The 13,901-nt window shown below is 45.2% G+C and overlaps 1 protein-coding gene and 1 pseudogene across 2 annotated transcripts in view; both read right to left on the reverse strand.

The window, feature by feature from the left end:
- Nucleotides 1–13,901, reverse strand: part of LOC135535311 (NACHT, LRR and PYD domains-containing protein 3-like) — a 112,475-nt gene that overhangs the window by 63,158 nt on the left and 35,416 nt on the right. The window lies entirely within an intron of this gene.
- LOC135535313 (ATP synthase subunit d, mitochondrial-like) lies at nucleotides 232–9,421 on the reverse strand (annotated as a pseudogene).

Consider the following 13,901-nt stretch of genomic DNA (forward strand, 5'->3'; position numbering starts at 1 on the left):
GAGGGTTGTCCAAGAGAAACGAGCAGCACGTCTGCCGTAGCCTAATACAACAGTCCTATAATACTGAATCAACACAGAACACCAGGATACTCTAAGTGATTATGGAAAATCCTTTCACACGAATTGATGAACGAACATAAAAATGTGCCCTCGCAAAATAGGTTTAACTACTATAAATCCCCTTAAGATTATGTTAAATAAACGTTGCACAAAATAATGACACAAATCATATTCAATTTCCATAAATGTTTATTTCCATTCAAAGGACCAGATGACCTTTCTCAGTCGCTCAATAACAATAAGCAGTTATTTCACAAAACTGTCTGTTGATGAAACAGGACTTGACTTTATACAGAGGACACTATACAACCCTTCACCAGAGGAAAGTATGAGATTATCTAGGAAGGGGCCAGTTTACAGCTCAGCGATGGGCTTGTGAGGCCAGTACGGGTGTTTCTCCTTGTCCAGCTTGGTCTCAGGGAACGTGTCGTTCAGATCATCGATGGTCATCTGGTCGAAGGGAATCATGTTCTGGAACTTCTCCAGCTGGAAGAGTGGAAGGTGGATCAACAGAGAGAACTACATGTCTCTAAATATCAGAGAGAACTACAATACCAATCAACAGTTTGGACACCTACTCCTTACAGGGTTTTTCTTTATTTTTTACTATATTCCACATTGTAGAATAATAGTGAAGACATTAAAACTATGAAATAACACATATGGAACCATGAAGTAACCAAAATAGTGTTAAAGGAAAATGTATTTTTACAATGTAGAAAATAGTAAAAATAAAGAAAAACCCTTGAATCAGTAGGTATGTCCAGACTTTTGACTGGTACTGTACATGTCTCTAAACAGTGGAGTCTCTCGGGGGGTCTACTGCTGACCGTGTACTAAAATCCTAAAATATAAAGAGACATTCTAGGGAATTCCGGGTGTAGGGGGGCATGTGTGTGGTTTGGAGTGGCATGTGTGTAACCCACCTCCTTCTCATACTGGCCAATACGAGCTTTGGAAGCCTCCACGTAGGCAACAGCAGCTTTGTTCTGAAACAAAGAAGAAATATAACCAATAATAATGGAGGAGGCATCAAGAGCAGTGAGTGCTTTGCATAATGAGGCGTTGCCTCTTGAAATGGAACTGAGCTCATTCATCACCTCTTCCTCCATGACAGAGAACAATACAACAATTAGCTAGCTACTGTAATATTAATACAGGAATGAGGTGGAGCACAGTGAAGAGTCATTGTGAATCACTACAGCAGAGCAGTGAAGAGTCATTCTGAATCACTACAGCAGAGCAGTGAAGAGTCATTCTGCACAGTAACTTTGAACCCAGAGCTACTACTCACCGCCTCGGCCTCCTGTGTGTTGATGGCGGCTGTGGCTGTGTCCTTGGGCTCAGGGATGGTCAGGGCTGAGAACTGAGGAGGATAGGAGATGGGTGAGATGAGGGAGACAGGGGATGGAGACAGGGGTGAGATGAGGGAGACAGGGGTGAGATGAGGACAGGGGATGGAGACAGGGGTGAGATGAGGGAGACAGGGGTGAGATGAGGGAGACAGGGGTGAGATGAGGGAGACAGGGGTGAGATGAGGGAGACAGGGGTGGGATGAGGACAGGGGGTGGGATGAGGACAGGGGTGGGATGAGGGAGACAGGGGTGAGATGAGGGAGACAGGGGTGAGATGAGGGAGACAGGGGTGAGATGAGGGAGACAGGGGTGAGATGAGGGAGACAGGGGTGAGATGAGGGAGACAGGGGTGAGATGAGGGAGACAGGGTGAGATGAGGGAGACAGGGGTGAGATGAGGGAGACAGGGGTGAGATGAGGGAGACAGGGGTGAGATGAGGGAGACAGGGGTGGGATGAGGGAGACAGGGGTGGGATGAGGACAGGGGTGGGATGAGGACAGGGGTGAGATGAGGACAGGGGTGAGATGAGGACAGGGGTGGGATGAGGACAAGAAATAGAACAGACCAATATTAACTGTTAAGCACTTTGGGGCAAATGTTGTTGTAAAAAGGGCTTTACAATCACAATACCAGCGTCACAATACCAGCGTCACAATACCACCATCTCAGATGTTCCTTGGCAAAAAAAGACAAAACGAAGCAGACTGAACTCTATGGTCCTTTAAAACCTACAGATTCTAAATAATTATTGTGTGTTAAAGCTTGAATAATAAACAAATGTGACTCTGGCTGACAACACGAGGCAACATTAGGACTGTTTTCCTCAGAAACGTCTGGCCGACAACATGAGGCAACATTAGGACTGTTTTCCTCAAGAAACGTCTGGCCGACAACATGAGGCAACATTAGGACTGTTGTCCTCAGAAACGTCTGGCCGACAACATGAGGCAACATTAGGACTGTTTTCCTCAGAAACGTCTGGCCGACAACATGAGGCAACATTAGGACTGTTTTCCTCAAGAAACGTCTGGCCGACAACAGGAGGCAACATTAGGACTGTTGTCCTCAAGAAACGTCTGGCCGACAACATGAGGCAACATTAGGACTGTTGTCCTCAAGAAACGTCTGGCCGACAACATGAGGCAACATTAGGACTGTTTTCCTCAAGAAACGTCTGGCCGACAACATGAGGCAACATTAGGACTGTTGTCCTCAGAAACGTCTGGCCGACAACATGAGGCAACATTAGGACTGTTGTCCTCCAGAAACGTCTGGCCGACAACGAGGCAACATTAGGACTGTTGTCCTCAGAAACGTCTGGCCGACAACATGAGGCAACATTAGGACTGTTGTCCTCAGAAACGTCTGGCCGACAACATGAGGCAACATTAGGACTGTTTTCCTCAAGAAACGTCTGGCCGACAACATGAGGCAACATTAGGACTGTTTTCCTCAAGAAACGTCTGGCCGACAACATGAGGCAACATTAGGACTGTTGTCCTCAGAAACGTCTGGCCGACAACATGAGGCAACATTAGGACTGTTGTCCTCAGAAACGTCTGGCCGACAACATGAGGCAACATTAGGACTGTTGTCCTCAAGAAACGTCTGGCCGACAACATGAGGCAACATTAGGACTGTTGTCCTCAAGAAACGTCTGGCCGACAACGAGGCAACATTAGGGCTGTTTTCCTCAAGAAACGTCTGCTTCGTGTGGTTTCCTCGGCTTGTTTACTTCCTAGTACTGAGACAGCGGTATCTTGACAACACTAATATAAATACATTACATTTACATTTAAGTCATTTAGCAGACGCTCTTATCCAGAGCGACTTACAAATTGGTGAATTCACCTTCTGACATCCAGTGGAACAGCCACTTTACAAATACATTTGATTGACTGAAGCATGAAGTTCCAGTACCCATCTCCGGCTGACACCGATGTCTGATAGGGATGTTCTACTCTGAAACAGCTTAGTAAACTGAGAACGCTTTCCATCATAACAGTCACACCGATGTCTGACAGGGATGTTCTACTCTGAAACAGCTTAGTAAACTGAGAACGCTTTCCATCATAACAGTCACACCGATGTCTGACAGGGATGTTCTACTCTGAAACAGCTTAGTAAACTGAGAACGCTTTCCATCATAACAGTCACACCGATGTCTGACAGGGATGTTCTACTCTGAAACAGCTTAGTAAACTGAGAACGCTTTCCATCATAACAGTCACACCGATGTCTGACAGGGATGTTCTACTCTGAAACAGCTTAGTAAACTGAGAACGCTTTCCATCATAACAGTCACACCGATGTCTGACAGGGATGTTCTACTCTGAAACAGCTTAGTAAACTGAGAACGCTTTCCATCATAACAGTCACACCGATGTCTGACAGGGATGTTCTACTCTGAAACAGCTTAGTAAACTGAGAACGCTTTCCATCATAACAGTCACACCGATGTCTGACAGGGATGTTCTACTCTGAAACAGCTTAGTAAACTGAGAACGCTTTCCATCATAACAACCACACCGATGTCTGACAGGGATGTTCTACTCTGAAACAGCTTAGTAAACTGAGAACGCTTTCCATCATAACAGTCACACCGATGTCTGACAGGGATGTTCTACTCTGAAACAGCTTAGTAAACTGAGAACGCTTTCCATCATAACAGTCACACCGATGTCTGACAGGGATGTTCTACTCTGAAACAGCTTAGTAAACTGAGAACGCTTTCCATCATAACAGTCACACCGATGTCTGACAGGGATGTTCTACTCTGAAACAGCTTAGTAAACTGAGAACGCTTTCCATCATAACAGTCACACCGATGTCTGACAGGGATGTTCTACTCTGAAACAGCTTAGTAAACTGAGAACGCTTTCCATCATAACAGTCACACCGATGTCTGACAGGGATGTTCTACTCTGAAACAGCTTAGTAAACTGAGAACGCTTTCCATCATAACAGTCACACCGATGTCTGACAGGGATGTTCTACTCTGAAACAGCTTAGTAAACTGAGAACGCTTTCCATCATAACAGTCACACCGATGTCTGACAGGGATGTTCTACTCTGAAACAGCTTAGTAAACTGAGAACGCTTTCCATCATAACAGTCACACCGATGTCTGACAGGGATGTTCTACTCTGAAACAGCTTAGTAAACTGAGAACGCTTTCCATCATAACAGTCACACCGATGTCTGACAGGGATGTTCTACTCTGAAACAGCTTAGTAAACTGAGAACGCTTTCCATCATAACAGTCACACCGATGTGTGATAGGGATGTTCTACTCTGAAACGGCTTAGTAAACTGAGAACGCTTTCCATCATAACAGTCACACCGATGTCTGACAGGGATGTTCTACTCTGAAACAGCTTAGTAAACTGAGAACGCTTTCCATCATAACAGTCACACCGATGTCTGACAGGGATGTTCTACTCTGAAACAGCTTAGTAAACTGAGAACGCTTTCCATCATAACAGTCACACCGATGTCTGACAGGGATGTTCTACTCTGAAACAGCTTAGTAAACTGAGAACGCTTTCCATCATAACAGTCACACCGATGTCTGACAGGGATGTTCTACTCTGAAACAGCTTAGTAAACTGAGAACGCTTTCCATCATAACAGTCACACCGATGTCTGACAGGGATGTTCTACTCTGAAACAGCTTAGTAAACTGAGAACGCTTTCCATCATAACAGTCACACCGATGTCTGACAGGGATGTTCTACTCTGAAACAGCTTAGTAAACTGAGAACGCTTTCCATCATAACAGTCACACCGATGTCTGATAGGGATGTTCTACTCTGAAACAGCTTAGTCGTGATGTAAACTGAATCCACATTCCAGCATGCCACTACATACCAGATGACTGAACCAGTGTTACAGTACCACACAGTGGACAGGATACTACATACCAGATGACTGAACCAGTACCACACAGTGGACAGGATACTACATACCAGATGACTGAACCAGTGTTACAGTACCACACAGTGGACAGGATACTACATACCAGATGACTGAACCAGTACCACACAGTGGACAGGATACTACATACCAGATGACTGAACCAGTGTTACAGTACCACACAGTGGACAGGATACTACATACCAGATGACTGAACCAGTACCACACAGTGGACAGGATACTACATACCAGATGACTGAACCAGTGTTACAGTACCACACAGTGGACAGGATACTACATACCAGATGACTGAACCAGTACCACACAGTGGACAGGATACTACATACCAGATGACTGAACCAGTGTTACAGTACCACACAGTGGACAGGATACTACATACCAGATGACTGAACCAGTACCACACAGTGGACAGGACACTACATACCAGATGACTGAACCAGTGTTACAGTACCACACAGTGGACAGGACACTACATACCAGATGACTGAACCAGTGTTACAGTACCACACAGTGGACAGGATACTACATACCAGATGACTGAACCAGTGTTACAGTACCACACAGTGGACAGGACACTACATACCAGATGACTGAACCAGTGTTACAGTACCACACAGTGGACAGGATACTACATACCAGATGACTGAACCAGTGTTACAGTACCACACAGTGGACAGGATACTACATACCAGATGACTGAACCAGTACCACACAGTGGACAGGACACTACATACCAGATGACTGAACCAGTGTTACAGTACCACAGTGGACAGGATACTACATACCAGATGACTGAACCAGTACCACACAGTGGACAGGACACTACATACCAGATGACTGAACCAGTGTTACAGTACCACACAGTGCACAGGATACTACATACCAGATGACTGAACCAGTGTTACAGTACCACACAGTGGACAGGATACTACAGACCAGATGACTGAACCAGTACCACACAGTGGACAGGATACTACAGACCAGATGACTGAACCAGTACCACACAGTGGACAGGATACTACATACCAGATGACTGAACCAGTACCATACAGTGGACAGGATACTACAGACCAGATGACTGAACCAGTACCACACAGTGGACAGGATACTACATACCAGATGACTGAACCAGTGTTACAGTACCACAGTGGACAGGATACTACATACCAGATGACTGAACCAGTACCACACAGTGGACAGGATACTATATACCAGATGACTGAACCAGTACCACACAGTGGACAGGACACTACATACCAGATGACTGAACCAGTGTTACAGTACCACACAGTGGACAGGATACTACATACCAGATGACTGAACCAGTACCACACAGTGGACAGGATACTACATACCAGATGACTGAACCAGTGTTACAGTACCACACAGTGGACAGGATACTACAGACCAGATGACTGAACCAGTACCACACAGTGGACAGGATACTACAGACCAGATGACTGAACCAGTACCACACAGTGGACAGGATACTACATACCAGATGACTGAACCAGTACCACACAGTGGACAGGATACTACATACCAGATGACTGAACCAGTACCACACAGTGGACAGGATACTACATACCAGATGACTGAACCAGTACCACACAGTGGACAGGATACTACATACCAGATGACTGAACCAGTACCACACAGTGGACAGGATACTACATACCAGATGACTGAACCAGTGTTACAGTACCACACAGTGGACAGGATACTACATACCAGATGACTGAACCAGTACCACACAGTGGACAGGATACTACATACCAGATGACTGAACCAGTGTTACAGTACCACACAGTGGACAGGATACTAAATACCAGACTAATATGCCGAACAAAAATATAATCACAACATGTAAAGTGCTGGTCATATGTTTCATGAGCTGAAATAAAAGATTACCTAACATCTTCTATACGCAAAATGTTTTTTTTGCATTCCTGTTACTGATCAATTCTTCTTTGCCAAGATATTTAATCCACCTGACAGGTGTGGCATATCAAAAAGCTGATTGAACAGCATGATGATTTCACAGGTGCACCTTGTACTGGGAACAATAAAAGGCCACTCCAAAATGTGCAGTTGTCACACGATGCCACAGATGTCTCAAGATTTGAGGGAGCGTGCAATTGACATGCTGGCTGCAGGAATGTCCACCATTGTTGCCAGATGATTAAATTGTCATTTCTATACCATTGAGCCTACAGCATTTTTTTTGTGGGGGGGGGGGGCAGTACATCCAACCGGCCTCACAAACACAGACCATGTGTAACCACGGCAGCCCAGGACGTCCAAATCAGGCTTCTTCCCCTGCGGGATGGTCTGACACCTGCCAACCAGACAGCTGATGAAACCAAGCAGCATTTCTGTCTATAATAAAGCTAAAGGAAAAACTCATTCTGATTGGCTGGGTCTTGCCCCCCAGTGGGTGGGCCTATGCCCTCATGCCCACCCATGGCTGCACCCCTGGCCAGTCATGTGAAATCCATAGATTAGGGGCTAATTCATTCATTTTAATTGACTGACTTCCTTATATGAACTGTAACTCAGTAAATTCATTAACATTTTGCATGGAACGTTTAGATTTTTGTTCAGTGTAGTTAAGTGTGTAACTTTGTTTTCCCTGGGTAGAGCTCATATGAAACTCATCACAGGCCTTAGGATCTCACCTTGGATTCAAACTCAGCCACCATGCCGGCTCTCGCCACATTGGTCTTATAGAAGCTCCAGTCGATGGTAACAGGCTTCTCTGGCAGAGAGGCCAGCCTGTAGACAGAGCCATCAACAACAGCTCATTGATGTCACTTATAAAACAATCATTGTGGGAAAGATATTGTGGATATTTTCATTGACAGTAGCATGCATGTACGAGACACTCACTTTGCAGCGACCTGCGTGTCTTGGTTGACAATACTTTGTAATTCAATTCCAACTACACGCCCTTCACATAGGCATATAAAACGCTAGATGGAAGAATCCTAAAAATGTTTTACTCATTTTCCCATTGACATCAATGCAAGTGAAAGTTTTACCTCTATTGGCTGGCTCTGAAGTGCTAGTCATGAACTAGGCCTAAATGTTAACTCTGGGTAGGCTACGTACTTGGCGCCGATGGCGTCTGGCGCGTCTTGAGGTTGTTGAACATGGCCCTCTGGTTGGGGGAACCCTCTCAGCAAAGGCCAACCAGTCAATGGCTTTCAATGCTGCACGTTTCCCAGCCATCTTTCTGTCTGTGTCTGTCAAAGATTGGAAAAGGGGTCAATAAAAGTCCTTCAATAGAGCTGCTAAAACCCACAAGACATACAGATCATAACATGAAAGAAGAAAACCGACACTTGAGGGGATGGATTGTACAAGCATGTCCTACTGCACGCCAATGCATGACATGACCACACCGATCAGGCAGGTTGCGGTCACACACAGGTGACAATTTGAAGTGCACTGAGATTAGAAACTAGCTAGCCTGACTCTTCAACAACACGGTCATGTAGTGGCTACTGTTAGAGATGTAGCTATTATCTAACTGATCTGGCAAACTGATCTGAGTCCTAACCAACACAAAAAAAGCCAACAGAAGTTCTGACAGCGCCAAACTCATGTTTGCTGACAGATGGCAAGCTGGTTAACGTTTTAGCTAAATTAGCTCTCAAGCTACTAAACTAAGCTAACTAACAAATAGTCGTTAGCTTTGCCTAGCTACTACAATCCAACAATGTAGCTAAGTGGATATTGTATACTTAGCCATATCATCATCATATAGTTATATTTTAGACATACAAATTCATATTTTACGTTCAAAGAGCAAGAGTCCGCTGAAGGTCTAGCAGTTAGCTAGTTAGTTGCCTAGCCAACACTGCAAGGTCAGAGCCCAGCTGCGGTGGATATCAACCAATCATCGACCAAACAGAATTCAAGTTTTTTTAAATATCAAACTTTATCATTTGTCCCCATAGAATATACGTTGCAAACATTAAAATATCGACGTTTAGATGCCATTTGAAGATAGCTCATACCGTACAGTGGACAAGTTGTTCCAAATGTGAAGATGGTTCACCGGACACGGAAGTGACAGAAATAATCTCGACGAGAAACTACACCGTGGATTTGGGTTGCTGCCGCCTGCTGGCGTATTGCACTCATTACATAGCAGATTGATCAGAACATATATATATATATATATATATTTTTAAAGATCATTTTTGAAATAGTGTTTCCATCTCTAAGATTGTACCTGTCACCACTTTCTGACAGAAGTATGGCAGTTATCCTTTCTGGAAGAGGCAGAGTTGTATTTGCTCAGTCAAGAATTACCCTATTGGCCTGCTGCGTAGGGAGTTTGCTTTTCAGGACAGCGATCCAGGTCCGTGCTTCATGTCTCTCTCCGACAAGGTCACGAATTTATTAGAGGAAATTGAGTTGAATATATTGCTAAAACTCACCTTATCCAAGAGAGAATTACACGGCTATCAAAACATCACGCATAAGTAAGCCTACACCAAACACACAATTAATAAAACATTTTTGTAAAATTCCCAATGTGAAAAATGAATGGCGTAAAAACCATTGGAACCATTTTTAGGGGTATTATGACGCATTACTTTATTTATTATGACGCGTCCACTGTGCCGGATGGATTTATGACATGACTTCGTCAGCCCTGTTACGGTCAAACCTGTTACTTTATTTATTATGACGCGTCCACTGTGCCTGACGAGATTTATGGCTGATTTAACATGAAATCGTCAACCCTGTTATGGTCAACCATGTTACTTTATTTGGCACATAATAGGCACTATGGATTTTTTATTATTTATTTAACCTCTTGAGATGGGAAAACATGCTTATTAAGTTGAACATGTTCATCGTCATGACAGAATGAAAAAATGAGGTGAAATCAAACAGTGTTTTCTCCACCCAGTTTCCCCACCCTAAAGGGACTTAATGTGGTGGAACAAGCCATGTGATTTGCTAATATCATGAAAGTGAAGGTGCGTTTGTAGCCTACGACACAGTTACATAATGGCGCACATTTCTTGGCAACATTAGAAGTCAGATAAATGTGTTGATTTGAAGGAAATGAGTCATTTTAATGTTAAAAAAGAAACAACCTGTCCCTCATTTTAAAGGTCAACCCTGTTACCTGATGTGAACTACAGATTTTTATCCATTATGTTAACCAGCAGGGCTGACAACTTTGAAAAAGATTGAAGTGAGATTTGCTATGTGAATTTCATTTCCCCTGGCACAATCCCTAGATGGGGGACAGGGGTCCTCCCCCAGGATGATTTTACTGTTTTAAAGCTAATTTCCTCCAATTCTGCGTATATGTTTTGACATTGTTTAGGCTTGTGACCAGGATGGAAAATTTGGTGTATTCAGGATGCTTGGAAAATTAAATTAACTCAGAATTTGACAACTTTGTTAATTTGAGATTTTGGGAGGGATGAAATTTAAAGTATGCTAATATTTTTGGGGAATTATTTTTGTTGTTGGTTTTCCACTTTATTCAGACAGTAATGAAATAAGATAGGGAGACAGGCAAATGCTAGAAACAGCGGGAAGGCTGGAAGCAGGGATTGATCTCTGTTCTCAGGTGAAAAGTTGTATGGGACAAGTGCCGGGGACACCAAGGCTGCACAGGAAGTTGTATGGGACAAGTGCCGGGGACACCAAGGCTGCACAGGAAGTTGTATGTGACAAGTGCCGGGGACACCAAGGCTGCACAGGAAGTTGTATGGGACAAGTGCCGGGGACACCAAGGCTGCACAGGAAGTTGTATGTGACAAGTGCCGGGGACACAAAGGCTGCACAGGAAGTTGTATGGGACAAGTGCCGGGGACACCAAGGCTGCACAGGAAGTTGTATGGGACAAGTGCCGGGGACACCAAGGCTGCACAGGAAGTTGTATGGGACAAGTGCCGGGGACACCAAGTCTGCACAGGAAGTTGTATGTGACAAGTGCCGGGGACACCAAGGCTGCACAGGAAGTTGTATGGGACAAGTGCCGGGGACACCAAGGCTGCACAGGAAGTTGTATGGGACAAGTGCCGGGGACACCAAGGCTGCACAGGAAGTTGTATGTGACAAGTGCCGGGGACACCAAGGCTGCACAGGAAGTTGTATGTGACAAGTGCCGGGGACACCAAGGCTGCACAGGAAGTTGTATGTGACAAGTGCCGGGGACACCAAGGCTGCACAGGAAGTTGTATGGGACAAGTGCCGGGGACACCAAGGCTGCACAGGAAGTTGTATGGGACAAGTGCCGGGGACACAAAGGCTGCACAGGAAGTTGTATGTGACAAGTGCCGGGGACACCAAGGCTGCACAGGAAGTTGTATGGGACAAGTGCCGGGGACACCAAGGCTGCACAGGAAGTTGTATGGGACACCAAGGCTGCACAGGAAGTTGTCATATTAATGGTTGATGGCAGTGGGTAACCAAATCATAGATTGCGGTCTGCTTGTCCATAGACTGCTTTCAACGTGAAGACACAGACATTTTATACTTTGTAATTAGTGTGAATTATATGTTTAAAATAGGGCTGGAAGAAAGTCATGCTTGCTCTCTAAACGTCACAATATGCACAGTGGCTTGACTGCATTTATTAGACAAACAATGAATGACAGTGACAGATATATACGAAGATGACAATCATCATTCTGTTGTCCTTTGCTCCAATGGGTTGAACAAAGTCTAGTAAAATATCTATCTAGATAAGTGATAACACTGTCTAAATCTGATCATTACAACACTTACCTTTCATGAGGGTGGAGACATGGACCAGATCTTCATCACTCACTGATACAGTAAACGGTTTGGTTCAGAAAGAAACAGTCAAACTCTCTCTCTGGAGTGGAGATAACTGGGGCTGAACCTGGACATCTCTCTCTCTCTCTCTCTGGAGTGGAGATAACAGGGGCTGAACCTGGACATCTCTCTCTCTCTGGAGTGGAGATAACTGGGGCTGAACCTGGACATCTCTCTCTCTGGAGTGGAGATAACCGGGGCTGAACCTGGACATCTCTCTCTCTCTCTCTGGAGTGGAGATAACAGGGGCTGAACCTGGACATCTCTCTCTCTCTCTGGAGTAGAGATAACAGGGGCTGAACCTGGACATCTCTCTCTCTCTCTGGAGTGGAGATAACTGGGGCTGAACCTGGACATCTCTCTCTCTCTCTCTGGAGTGGAGATAACAAGGGCTGAACCTGGACATCTCTCTCTCTCTGGAGTGGAGATAACTGGGGCTGAACCTGGACATCTCTCTCTCTCTGGAGTGGAGATAACAGGGGCTGAACCTGGACATCTCTCTCTCTCTGGAGTGGAGATAACAGGGGCTGAACCTGGACATCTCTCTCTCTCTCTGGAGTGGAGATAACAGGGGCTGAACCTGGACATCTCTCTCTCTCTCTGGAGTAGAGATAACAGGGGCTGAACCTGGACATCTCTCTCTCTCTCTGGAGTGGAGATAACTGGGGCTGAACCTGGACATCTCTCTCTCTCTCTGGAGTGGAGATAACAAGGGCTGAACCTGGACATCTCTCTCTCTCTGGAGTGGAGATAACTGGGGCTGAACCTGGACATCTCTCTCTCTCTGGAGTGGAGATAACAGGGGCTGAACCTGGACATCTCTCTCTCTCTCTGGAGTGGAGATAACAGGGGCTGAACCTGGACATCTCTCTCTCTCTGGAGTAGAGATAACAGGGGCTGAACCTGGACATCTCTCTCTCTCTGGAGTGGAGATAACTGGGGCTGAACCTGGACATCTCTCTCTCTCTCTCTGGAGTGGAGATAACAAGGGCTGAACCTGGACATCTCTCTCTCTCTGGAGTGGAGATAACTGGGGCTGAACCTGGACATCTCTCTCTCTCTGGAGTGGAGATAACAGGGCTGAACCTGGACATCTCTGGAGTGGAGATAACAGGGGCTGAACCTGGACATCTCTCTCTCTGGAGTGGAGTGGAGATAACAGGGGCTGAATCTGGACATCTCTCTCTCTCTCTGGAGTGGAGATAACTGGGGCTGAACCTGGACATCTCTCTATCTCTGGAGTGGAGATAACAGGGGCTGAACCTGGACATCTCTCTCTCTCTGGAGTGGAGATAACAGGGGCTGAACCTGGACATCTCTCTATCTCTGGAGTGGAGATAACAGGGGCTGAACCTGGACATCTCTCTCTCTCTGGAGTGGAGATAACAGGGGCTGAACCTGGACATCTCTCTCTCTCTCTGGAGTGGAGATAACAGGGGCTGAACCTGGACATCTCTCTCTCTCTGGAGTGGAGATAACAGGGGCTGAACCTGGACATCTCTCTCTCTCTGGAGTGGAGATAACTGTGGCTGAACCTGGACAACTTTCTGCTTTACTATAGTTTGTCATTTGTTTGACATGTTGTAATCAGAAACTGGGAAAAACAATCAAAGATGCCAAGTTTCTAGTTGGATTCCTCCAGTCCCATGGTTATCTCCTGTTACCTGGACAGAATAGTGAATATTATAATGACAGAATAGTGAATATTATAATGGCAGAAAAGTGGATATTATA

This window comes from Oncorhynchus masou, unplaced genomic scaffold (assembly GCF_036934945.1).
Source record: "Oncorhynchus masou masou isolate Uvic2021 unplaced genomic scaffold, UVic_Omas_1.1 unplaced_scaffold_477, whole genome shotgun sequence".
Classification (NCBI taxonomy): Eukaryota; Metazoa; Chordata; class Actinopteri; order Salmoniformes; family Salmonidae; genus Oncorhynchus; species Oncorhynchus masou.